This window comes from Sarcophilus harrisii, chromosome 6, assembly GCF_902635505.1.
Source record: "Sarcophilus harrisii chromosome 6, mSarHar1.11, whole genome shotgun sequence".
Lineage (NCBI taxonomy): Eukaryota > Metazoa > Chordata > Mammalia > Dasyuromorphia > Dasyuridae > Sarcophilus > Sarcophilus harrisii.
Window position 1 is genome coordinate 78,730,549 of NC_045431.1, and position 12,104 is coordinate 78,742,652.

At 35.4% G+C, this 12,104-nt stretch overlaps 1 long non-coding RNA gene across 2 annotated transcripts; it reads left to right on the forward strand.

The window, feature by feature from the left end:
* The first annotated feature begins 521 nt into the window (after nucleotides 1-521).
* Nucleotides 522-4,784, forward strand: LOC116419881. 2 transcript variants are annotated; one of them, XR_004230217.1, is made up of 3 exons: nucleotides 522-1,649; nucleotides 3,707-3,839; nucleotides 4,307-4,784. It is a non-coding gene; the product is annotated as an uncharacterized LOC116419881 (long non-coding RNA). The 2 variants fall into 2 exon arrangements; XR_004230218.1 differs by having other exon boundaries at nucleotides 522-1,010.
* Nucleotides 4,785-12,104: the final 7,320 nt, after the last annotated feature.

Consider the following 12,104-nt stretch of genomic DNA (forward strand, 5'->3'; position numbering starts at 1 on the left):
AGTACTTATAATGTACCAAATACTGAGCTAAACAATTTAGAAATATCATTACATTAGATCTTCACAGCTCTACTACAAAGTTGGCACTATTGCTATCTCCATTTTACAGCTGAGGAAACTGAGGCAAATTTGTTAAGTGATTTTCCCAGGATCACATAGCTGGTAAATGTCTAAGCCTGGATTTGAACTCAGGCCTTCCTGACCCTAGATATAGTTCTTTCTCCACCATAGTTTTCTTTTTTTTTTTAAATCAGAAAATAGCAAAGAAAACAGCATTTTTTTCAATTTGTGAAATAAAACAAACATTTCCATAACAGCATAATAAATAATAATGATAATGATAATATGCTTGCAATATATCTGCAACTTGCTATTCCTTTTTAAAAGTAATTTATTATCTTTTTACGAAAGGTTTTTATTTTCAAAACATACACATGGATAATTTTTCAACATTAACCCTTGCAATACCTTGTGTTCCAATTTTCCCTCCCCTTCCCCTACTCCCTCCCCTAGATGGCAAGTAATTCAATATATGTTAAACATGTCCACCATAGAATATTCCAGGACAAGAAAAATACCTCAAAATTGCTGAATTAGTGGCTTTTTATCGGTTCTCCTTCATTTAACCTTTTTTTTTCATCATTTCTCTTGGTCTTCCCATCTGGAACACTCTCTCCTACGTAACACAGTTCTCTTGTTTTTCTAGGTATATTTTCTGACCACTCACTCCTCAGCTTCTTTGACTGGTCCATTTGACTGGATGAGCAATTGCCATTGCTCAGTAAGTGTAGTCATCTCCAAAGCCTCTTATGGCCCACTCTCCTGTGGAGATCTCACCTACTCCACTGACTCCAATGATCATCTCTATGCAGATGCCTCCAAAGGCTCTTCATCCAGTTCCTGAGCCCTGCCCAGGGCCCGCTGCTGAACATCTCTGCTGAAAATCTTGCCAGCACTGCAAACTTACCACATTCAAACTCCAGTAACTTCTTAACAGCAACCTTGTACAGGTCAGAGCCAAGAAAAGCTTGAGTTTGAATCCCTCCTCTGATACTACTTAAGTGTCACAACCACTAAGAATCTCAATATTCTCACTGCTAAAATGGAGATAATGTCTTATAGACCCCTCTATAGAATTGTAGAAATCAAAGAACATAATGTAGGCAAAGCACTTCTTCAATCTTAAAGCACCATAGATGTGCTATTATTATTATTCCCACAAACCTGCCCTCCCTCCCAATTTTCCTCTTTAAAAATTGTTAGATTTTTAAAAAATTTTTTCTGCGGCTGTTTATGTACAGTCAGATAATTAACTGATTAGAACAAAGGGCAAAACCAAACAATACCACATTAGAAAATAGGATAAAGATGAAAACAAGACTCTACACAATATCTTTCACTTCCCTTATTTAAATAAACTATTGATGTTGGAAAATGGGAAATGGATAAAAGCAAAGACAGTGTTTCTAATTATCACCATTCCTTACAAGAATGTAACAGATATAAAACAGTTGCCACTACAAGGACACAAGAACTAAGGCAATAAACATAACCACTTTTGAAAAGCTGAGAGAAATGGCAGCTAAGGATAATACCAGCTTAGAATATAAAGTCATTTTCAAGACATTATGGAGGAGCATGAAAGAAGAGTGAGTATACTAGTTTTTTGGTTTTTTTTTAAGGTAAAAAGAGTCTATAGGAAGTTTGGGGGGGAGATCCCAATTCAGTCTATCACAAGTCCATTTCTGGATGAAAGTAGAATAAGGATAATAAATAGAAATGAGATTGGAAGCTTTTACCTGCCTTTCTATAACAATCTTTTCTCATCATTAATGACAGTGGACCCACTACATTTGACTCCATTACTTTAGTACCTCATATGTTACATGAAGAATTGGAAATGACATTTAAGAACATGAACTCAGGATAAGAAGCTGGAACTAATTAACTGCATTCAAAGGTAGCTAGACAGAGCAATGGCTAGAACACACAAACTAAAGTCAGTAAGATTTGAATACAGATCCAGCCTCAGATTTTAGTAACTGGGAAATTTTCATCTTTGTCTATCTCATCTGTAAAATGGAGATAATAATAAAGAGCCACCTTACAAACTTGTTTGAAAATAAAATAATATTTGTAAAGCATTTCACAAATCTTAAAGTGCTATATGCTACGTAGTTATTATTATACTCCAAAGAAAGCCGATTAAGAAAATTCAGAAGAAACTGCTGATAGTGCCAATTATCCAGGTATTTATGTGTTGATTTTCAAGATACATAAAGAGGAAAATATATTCCAAAACTGTGGAAAAGATCACAAATGTTATTGCTGAAATGTCAACCAAAGACTTTCTGCCAAGATGACTAACCTAACAAATGGCAGACTTCCTAGTTTCCCTCTACACTGACTCTAGTAAAACCCTGGAATTTGCACCAGATTGAATAGTGATTTTTTAAAAATCCAGTGAAAAACTACAGTAAGGGCTGCTAGGTGGATAGAGCACCAGCCCTGAAGTCAGGAGGACCTGAGTTCAAATTTGATCTCAGACACTTAATATTTCCAAGCTGTGTGACCCTGGGCAAGTCACTTAACCCCAATTGCCTCAGTAAAAAGAAAAGAAAAGAAAAAAAAAAACTACAGTAAGTGACATATTCTGCACAAGAGGTAAACCAGTTGCTACCTGAATTAGTAAAGGAGGATCTTCAAACAAAGAAATTGCCAAAAGGACCAAAACCAGGATATTTACATGTCCTGTTGAATCTGCAGGCAGTCAGAATATATAGTCTCTGTATATAGTCTGTTTTTTATATCTAGAAGAGATTCCCTCCTTATCTCTAAATCTGTGGAAATCCTTCATTTCTATTAAGGCTTTGCTCAGATGCCACTTCCTTCATAAAAAACTAAAAGTGTTCTTTTCCTTCTCAATTTTTTAAGGACATTTTATGTCTTTCATTTTCTATTATCACACATTACCCTTTATTATATTTACTTAACTGTAGGTGGTTTGCTCTTAAATTGATTATAAACTTCTTGAGGTTAAGAAATATTTCAGTTGTTGGTTTTGTAGCACCAACTTCACTGCTCTGCACAAAAGAGGAATTCAATCAATTTTTTTAGATTTGATTTCAAAAAGAAAAAATTTTTCCTTCTATAAAGTAAATTATTAGTGGGTTTGGGAATTAGTTCCTTTTTATTTCTTTTTTTTTTTAGTATTTTCTGATTCATTAAGTACATGAAATTCCATGTCAATATCATAATAATGGGAATATTAAAAGTATTCTTTTTTAAAATTTGATTTCAAAAATAAAATAATTTTGCTTATATAAAGCAAATTATTAGTGGATTTGGAAGTTGGTTCCTTTATATTTATCTTCTTTTAGCATTTTCTAATTATTTAAGTACATGAAATTCCATGTCAATATAATAACAATGGAAATATTAGAAACATTCACTTTTTAAAATTTGACTTCAAAAAGAAAATAATTGTATTTATATAAAGTAAATTTTTAGTGGGTTTGGAAGTTGGTTCCTTTTTATTTCTTTTCTTTTAGCATTTTCTAATTATTTAAGTACATGAAATTCCATGTCAATATCATAATAATTGGAATATTTGTTTATCTGTTTACTCATTATATTATAGTTTCAAGAAGGTAAGGTTCTCCCATTGTGCTGAATTACTGTGTGCTCTATTTCTTTTCATTTGGAGGCTGAAGACCTAGGCAGTTGGAGTGATTCCGAATTGGAGTTCCTCAAAGAACCTTTGGTCATTGTAGACCACTTCTGAAGATTTCAGTGCACTAGAACTTTTCCCCATGGAATTAAATGACAACATCTACAAGGTAGAGCTATTAAGTGACTAACCCAGAAACTAAGAAGAGCAAAGAATCTTGTCCACCAAAAGTTTATAAACGAGAAAGAAAGAGTAGCAGACATAAAACTAATATTTATATTTTACATTTACATATTTATGTACATACTGTCTCCACCTTACCCTATACTTCCCCATCCTCTACCCTCCCATCCCAAATAAGTTTCTTGAGGACATGCATTCTTTCACTTTTGTCTTTGTATCCTTAGTTCTAAGTAGAGTGACTGGCACATAGTGGGTACATAATGGCTTATTGAATTGGATTGAATTGAGAAAAATAAAATAGACATAAATGCATGGAGGAATAGTGCAGACTTGGAGACTTTTTAAGTTGAATTCATATTTAGCATGAATTCTCAAATAAACAGAAAAGTTTTTGAAACCTATAAAAATTACCTAAATGTTCAAAATATTGCTTTTGTTTTGTTTCTTTTTTAGTAAACAAAAATCTGCCCTCTCTTCTACTCACCCCAGTTGAGAATGAAAATTTCTCCATTGTCCCTGTCCAAAAGAAAAAAAATATGTTGGGAGAAAGACAGAGATCTACAGACAGAAATTTCTCAATCTGTACTCTAATTATCAGGAGGTAAGTAGCATGTTTCATTGTTAGTCTTCTGGAATTGTGGTTGGTCATTATATTGATCAGAATTCCTAAGTCTTTAATAGTTTTTGTCTTGACGATAATGTAAATTGTTCTCCTTGTTCTGTTCACTTTATTCTTCACACTTCACTTCATACAATAGCACAATAGCGTTCTACTTTAACTTGTTCATTCCCCAGTTCATGGGCACCTCCCCAGATTCCTGTTCTTTGCCACTGCAAACAAAGCTGTAAATATTTTTGTACATCCTTAGAGTTTGTTTTGCTTAGTACTAATCCCTCCCTTAATTTGTCCCCCCTCTATTTTCCTTTCTCTTCCTCCCCTTTTGTTTTTTTTTTCCAATTAAGTAAAATGTATTTCTGTGTCCAGTGCTGCGTGTGTATATTATTCCCTGCTTTGACTAGTTCAGATGAGAATGAATCGAGAGTCATTGTCCCTCCTTTTTTGTATAGACTTCAACATATATGCCCCAATTATGTGAGATATTTTTCCCAAAAAGAAACTTTCCCCCTAGGGCAGGGGTGGGGAGCCTCTTTTCTGCCAAGGACAATTTGGATATTTATAACATCATTCATGGGCCACACAAAATTTTCAAGTTATAGATCTTGAGCAGTGAGAGATTGTATCTAGCTTTCAGCTCATCATTGTCTGCAGTTGATTATGCAAATAATTTCATAGGCCTTATAAGGGGTGTGAGTCTGAGGTTCCCCATCCCTGCTCTAGTGTATTCTTTTCCCTTCTCTTTCCATTATTTTTTTATGATAAGCAAGACATAACAGAACTATTTCTAAGCCTTCTATCTAATTAAATCCTAAATGATGATAGGGTTCATAGGAAACACATATATCATATCCCTATATTAGGATGATGGCAGTTTACTTATTTTCATATGACTGTTCATTCTTATTTACCTTTTTATGTATCTCTTAATATCTATATTTGGAAACTGAGTGGATGCCCATCAGTTGGAGAATGGCTGAATAAATTGTGGTATATGAATATTATTGAATATTACTGTTCTGTAAGAAATGACCAACAGGATGATTTCAGAAAGGCCTGGAGAGACTTACACGAACTGATGCTGAGTGAAACAAGAAGGGCCAGGAGATCATTATATACTTCAACAACAATACTATATGATGACCAGTTCTGATGGACCTGGCCATCCTCAGCAATGAGATCAACCAAATCATTTCCAATGGAGCAGTAATGAACTGAACCAGCTACACCCAGAGAAAGAACTCTGGGTGATGACTAAAAACCATTACATTGAATTCCCAATCCCTATATTTATGCCCACCTGCATTTTTTATTTCCTTCATAAGCTAATTGTACAATATTTCAGAGTCTGATTCTTTTTGTACAGCAAAATAACGGTTTGGTCATGTTTACTTATTGTGTATCTAATTTATATATTAATATATTTAACATCTACTGGTCATCCTGCCATCTGGGGGGGGGTGGGGGGTAAGAGGTGAAAAATTGGAACAAGAGGTTTGGCAATTGTTAATGCTGTAAAGTTACCCATACATATAACCTGTAAATAAAAGGCTATTAAATAAAAAAAAAATCTATATTTGAACTTCAAAGTTTCTACATAGCTCTCATCTTGATTAAAAATCCATCTCTACCCTTGTAGGATAATACTGATTTTTATCTAGCTTATTCTTTGCTGTATGTCTATTTTTTTTATCTTCTTGAATATCATATTCCAAGCTCTCATATTTGTGGTTATTAAATCATGCATGATCTTGACTATGACTCCTTGGCACTTGGATATTTTCCCTAGCTATTTACAGTATATTGTTTGTTTATTTGTTTTAATCTGGAAACTCTGTATTTTGGAGATAATGTTCCTACGAGTTTTCATTTAAGAATTTCTATCAGAAAGTAACTGGTAGCTTATTTCTATTTCCCCTTTGGATTCTTATTTTAAGAGATCTAGACAGTCTTCTCATAAGATGTATTTAATATGTTGTTCTGCCTCCCCCCTTTTTCTTTTGGTCATGGCTTTCAGGCAGTCTAATATTCCTAATTTTGTTCTTTTGTATTTCAAAGATCTTTTTTTTTTTTCTGTGAGATACTTTGCATTTTCCTTTATTTTTTCAGTTTTTCAAGCTTCTCTTTGGTTTGAGATTTCTACCCTGATCATCCCTCTGCAAGTTTCAGAATGGGCCAAAAGCTAGTACTGAGACCACACTTTGCTTCTGTCAGAGTCACACAGCTGCTGCTTGCATCTGAATTTGCTCCTCTGTCTTGGTCTGTAGCCTAGGGCCTGGAGCCATTTCTTACCTAGACTATCACTGCTGGGTGCAAGTCTCCTGCTCACACCATTCCAGATCTATATCTCAGAACTGCGTAGTGATCTAACAAAGCTGCCCATTGGTAACCGTTTCTATATTCTGCCTGAGGTCACAGTGTCCCTGTATAGGGCCCGGGATCCCCTCTTACCCTGGTTCACAGTCCCTGCATCTGCTGGAGAACTTTGCTAAGGCTGGTCCTTGACCAGAACCTTGTCCCTCATGTTCATGGACTTCCCTTTTCATTATGTCAACCTGGGCTGGAAAAGCCACTCCCTAAGGCTTTTTCTTGGATTTCCCCATTAGAATTCAGTCTGGTGATTTTCTAGAGATCTTTCTAGAGGAGTTATATTGGGGATCTTGCTATAGTACACTATTTTTCCTCTGCATCCAAAATACTGTTTAATTTCAGTTGTAGTTATTTAGCTATCTCTAGCCTAGAAACTACCCCTTGCTAAAGAAGTTAAGTACCATATCGCTTTGAGAAAGTATATTTAAAATCCATTTTGTCTCAACAGTGGAATTAAATTTGACTTATATAAAGAGTTGGACATTTCACAGTTTTGGACTCAGAAGGCATTCTATCTTATGATCTGATAAATGGTTTGGAAATGATACTTCTCTCTGACCAGGAAGCAGACAGGCAAGGCTTCTTGTGAGACAGATGGATATCTTTTCTAACTAAACTTAGCCCTTGATTTCATCTTTCCTGTGTCATAAAAACTCTGGGAACTGACACCTGACTGAGTTTAATTCATTTCAGTACCTCTCCATTTTCAAAGAGTTTGATTTCATTCTTAAGTTAATTAGAATAGTATATTTTACCTTCAGCTTCCTACAAGATGTTGGAGAGTGGTGGATGAAACCAGCATGTGCCTATGGTAACAGAAATAGCCTGTCTTGTTTGCAATTCGGAGACATTGAACAGATGGAGATGTGCTTTTCATAATCAGCTCTTTACATAATAGATCAGAGAGGACAACTTCTTCTCTAGAGAGATGCTGATACCTGATATAAAACTCTGCTGAGCGAATAAAGCTACTGGATGTCATAATATTTTGCAGAAACCTAACTGAAAGTGTTTGTCACATTAGAGATAGCTTTTAATACACATTTATAACCTTTCCTCTAATAAGTTCATTTTAGGAAAGAGAAGATTGAGTTAGAATTAAATGAGTTAGAAGTAAGAAGATTTTGCCCAAATACATGTTAACTCTAAAACCCAAGGGGCTCTGAAAGGGATTCAGCTTACACAGTTCATCTTGTGAGGGCCTAACCCAGGAGAAAGGATCAGATTCTCTCTCTGACTCTGTTTCTACCCTGGAGTAACTCCAGGGAAATCTCTAAAACAAACTTAGGTATGACTCATGTCTCCAGCTGTGAATAACAGACTCCCAAGGTACTCAATGTATGGGCATTAGTCAATAAACATTTATTATGTGCCAAGTACTGTGTTGTTATAAGGCTGGAAATACAAAAAGAAAAAAAAGAATAATTCCTGTTCTCAACATATTCACATTCAACTATGTACATAAAGTTTTATACACAGATGGATAATCAATCTGAAAGGGAAGTCATTAGCATTAAAAGGAATAAGTAATGGGACAGTTATTTATTTCTTCCAGCCAAAAACTTCATAAGACATAGAGGATGACAAAATAAGTATGAACAAATACAGGTAGCCAAAAGGACAAATAACCAATTATACTCATTATGCTCTCCTAGATGGTAAAGACCCTTTGTGGAAGTGCCAAACAGGAATTTCATATTCAACTCAAAACATTCTTCCCAAACAGATCACAACTAATATCTTGGTACCTTAGCAAATCTCCTGTCCAGCCTGGTCACAACTTCTTATAGTTTTTCAGAGATGTAGAGTGAAACCAATGTTGGGCTTCTTTTTCTTTGCGAAGTATGCTATACGCTATACCAATCAGACTCCCAAAAAACTATTTTAATGACCTAGAAAAAATAACAACAAAATTCATATGGAAAAACAAAAGGTCAAGAATTTCAAGGGAATTAATGAAAAAAAAATCAAATGAAGGTGGCTTAGCTGTACCAGATCTAAAATTATATTATAGAGCAGCAGTTACCAAAACCATTTGGTATTGGCTAAGGAATAGATTAGTTGATCAGTGGAATAGGTTAGGTTCAAAGGACAAAACAGTCAACAACTATAGCAACCTAGTCTTTGACAAACCCAAAGACTCCAGCTTTTGGGATAAGAACTTACTGTTTGATAAAAATTGCTGGGAAAATTGGAAACTAATATGGCAGAAACTAGGCATTGATCCACACTTAACACTGTACACCAAGATAAGGTCAAAATGGGTTCATGACCTAGGCATAAAGAATGAAATTATTAATAAATTAGAGGAACACAGGATAGTTTACCTCTCAGACCTGTGGAAGGGGAAGGACTTTATGACCAAAGCAGAACTAGAGATCATTACTGATCACAAAATAGAAAATTTCGATTATACCAAACTGAAAAGTTTTTGTACAAACAAAACTAATGCAGACAAGATTAGAAGGGAAGCAATAAACTGGGAAAATATTTTTACAGTCAAAGGTTCTGATAAAGGCCTCATTTCCAAAATATATAGAGAATTAACTCTAATTTATAAAAAATCAAGCCATTCTCCAATTGAAAAATGGTCAAAGGATATGAACAGACAATTCTCAGATGAAGAAATTGAAACTATTTCTAGTCATATGAAAAGATGCTCCAAGTCATTATTAATCAGAGAAATGCAAATTAAGACAACTCTAAGATACCACTACACACCTGTCAGATTGGCTAAGATGACAGGAAAAAATAATGATGATTGTTGGAGGGGATGTGGGAAAACTGGGACATTGATGCATTGTTGGTGGAGTTGTGAACGAATCCAACCATTTTGGAGAGTAGTTTGGAACTATGCTCAAAAAGTTATCAAACTGTGCATACCCTTTGATCCAGCAGTGTTACTACTGGGCTTATATCCCAAAGAGATTATAAAGAAGGGAAAGGGACCTGTATGTGCATGAATGTTTGTGGCAGCCCTCTTTGTAGTGGCTAGAAACTGGAAACTGAATGGATGCCCATCAGTTGGAGAATGGCTGAATAAATTGTGGTATATGAATATTATGGAATATTACTGTTCTGTAAGAAATGACCAACAGGATGATTTCAGAAAGGCCTGGAGAGACTTACATGAACTGATGCTGAGTGAAATGAGCAGGACCAGGAGATCATTATATACTTCAACAACAATACTATATGATGACCAGTTCTGATGGACCTGGCCATCCTCAGCAACGAGATCAACCAAATCATTTCTAATGGAGCAGTAATGAACTGAACTAGCTATGCCCAGAAAAAGAACTCTGGGAGATGACTAAAAACCATTACATTGAATTCCCAATCCCTATATTTATGCCCACCTGCATTTTTGATTTCCTTCACAAGCTAATTGTACAATATTTCAGAGTCTGATTCTTTTTGTACAGCAAAATAACGTTTTGGTCATGTATACTTATTGTGTATCTAATTTATATTTTAATATATTTAACATCTACTGGTCATCCTGCCATCTAGGGGAGGGGGTGGGGGGGTAAGAGGTGAAAAATTGGAACAAGAGGTTTGGCAATTGTTAATGCTGTAAAGTTACCCATGATATCCTGTAAATAAAAGGCTATTAAATAAAAAATTTAAAAAAAATTGGAACAAGAGGTTTGGCAATTGTTAATGCTGTAAAGTTACCCATGCATATAACCTGTAAATAAAAGGCTATTAAATAAATAAATAAATAAAAGAGAAGTATGCTATAATGGACCTCTCTTCATTCTAGATAGAGAACTGAGGTTTGAATTCTTTTTTAAAATAGTATCTTATTTTTCCAAATACACGTAAAGATAGTTTTCAACATTCATTTTTGTAAGACTTTGTGTTCCAATTTTTTCTCTCTCTCTCACTACCCCTTCCCCACTAAAAGATAGCAAGCAATACAATATAGGTTAAATATATGCAATCCTTTTAAACATATTTCCATATCTGTATGTTATACAAGAATAATCACCTCAATGGGGGAAAAACTATGAGAAAGAAAACAGAAAAGAAAAAAAGGTGACAATATGATCCACTTTCAGTCTCCATAGTTCTCTCTCTGAATGTGGATGGCACTTTCCATCACAAGTCAATTGGAATTGCCTTGAATAACCTCATTGTTGAATAAAGACAAGTCCATCACAGTTGATCACCCTAATCCTGATAATCCTAAAATGTCCTTCTAGTTCTACTCAGCATCAGTTCATGTGAGTCCTTCCAGGCCTCTCTGAGTGAGGCCTGTTGATCATTTCTTACAGAACAATAATATTCCATAACTTATTTAGCCATTCCCCAACTGAGGGGCATCCACTCAATTGTGAGGCTTGGAATTCTAAACTCAGGAACCCTCTATCTACAAGGTAGGCACCAAGTCTAGAAATAGTTGTTTCTCAGGTTCTTTTGTCAGATATTTCTGTTTCAGACCCCCATTGTTGCTCTTGAAAGATGTAGGAGAAGTACACAGAGAAAACCCTTCCCTTCAACAGTGGATGTCCAAGATAGAAAAAGAGTCTAGGGGTCCAGCTCCCTGATGTTCAGTTGCCAATCACCCTGGATGAAACTACTGTCACTGAGGACCAATCAAGAGTTCCCTGGGCCATCTCCCCGAGGGATAATATTACATATAGCTAATTCCGCGGCAGCTAGGCAACACAGAATTCAGAAAGACCTGAATTCAAATCTGGCCTCTGATACTTACTAGCTTGGCAAGTCACCCAACCCTTTCCTGCCTCAGTTTTCTCATCTGGAAATAAGGTGGAGAAAGAAATGGCAATCCACTCCAGTATTTTTTGCCAAGAAAACCCTAAATGGGATCGTGACGCCCCATTACAATTGAAACAACTGAACAGCAACAACGAAAAGTTCTGTCTATTTCTATGAGCATTGAAAAATACAGGCACCTCTTGAAAAAGAAAGAAAAATATAGACATTCCATGAACTTAGGAAAAGGTTGAAGGAAGATGTGTTAGCAGCACACCGGGGCAAACATTTGATTGCCTTTCCCCATAGAAACAAGGTTATTCAAGGTAGTCAAGTATAGTTGAAGTTATACTATTAATACCATACTGGAGGTACATTATGGCTTAAAAAAAAAAACAAAACGGTTTTTGTGGGCTGGCCCAGAAACCTAACTACCATGTATGAGATCGTTTCTATGGGAAAACATGCTCTGATTTTCCAACAGCTGTCTGGCTTTGGGGAACTTCAGAAACGCAGCTTGTTTGTAAATTAGGAACTACTTGT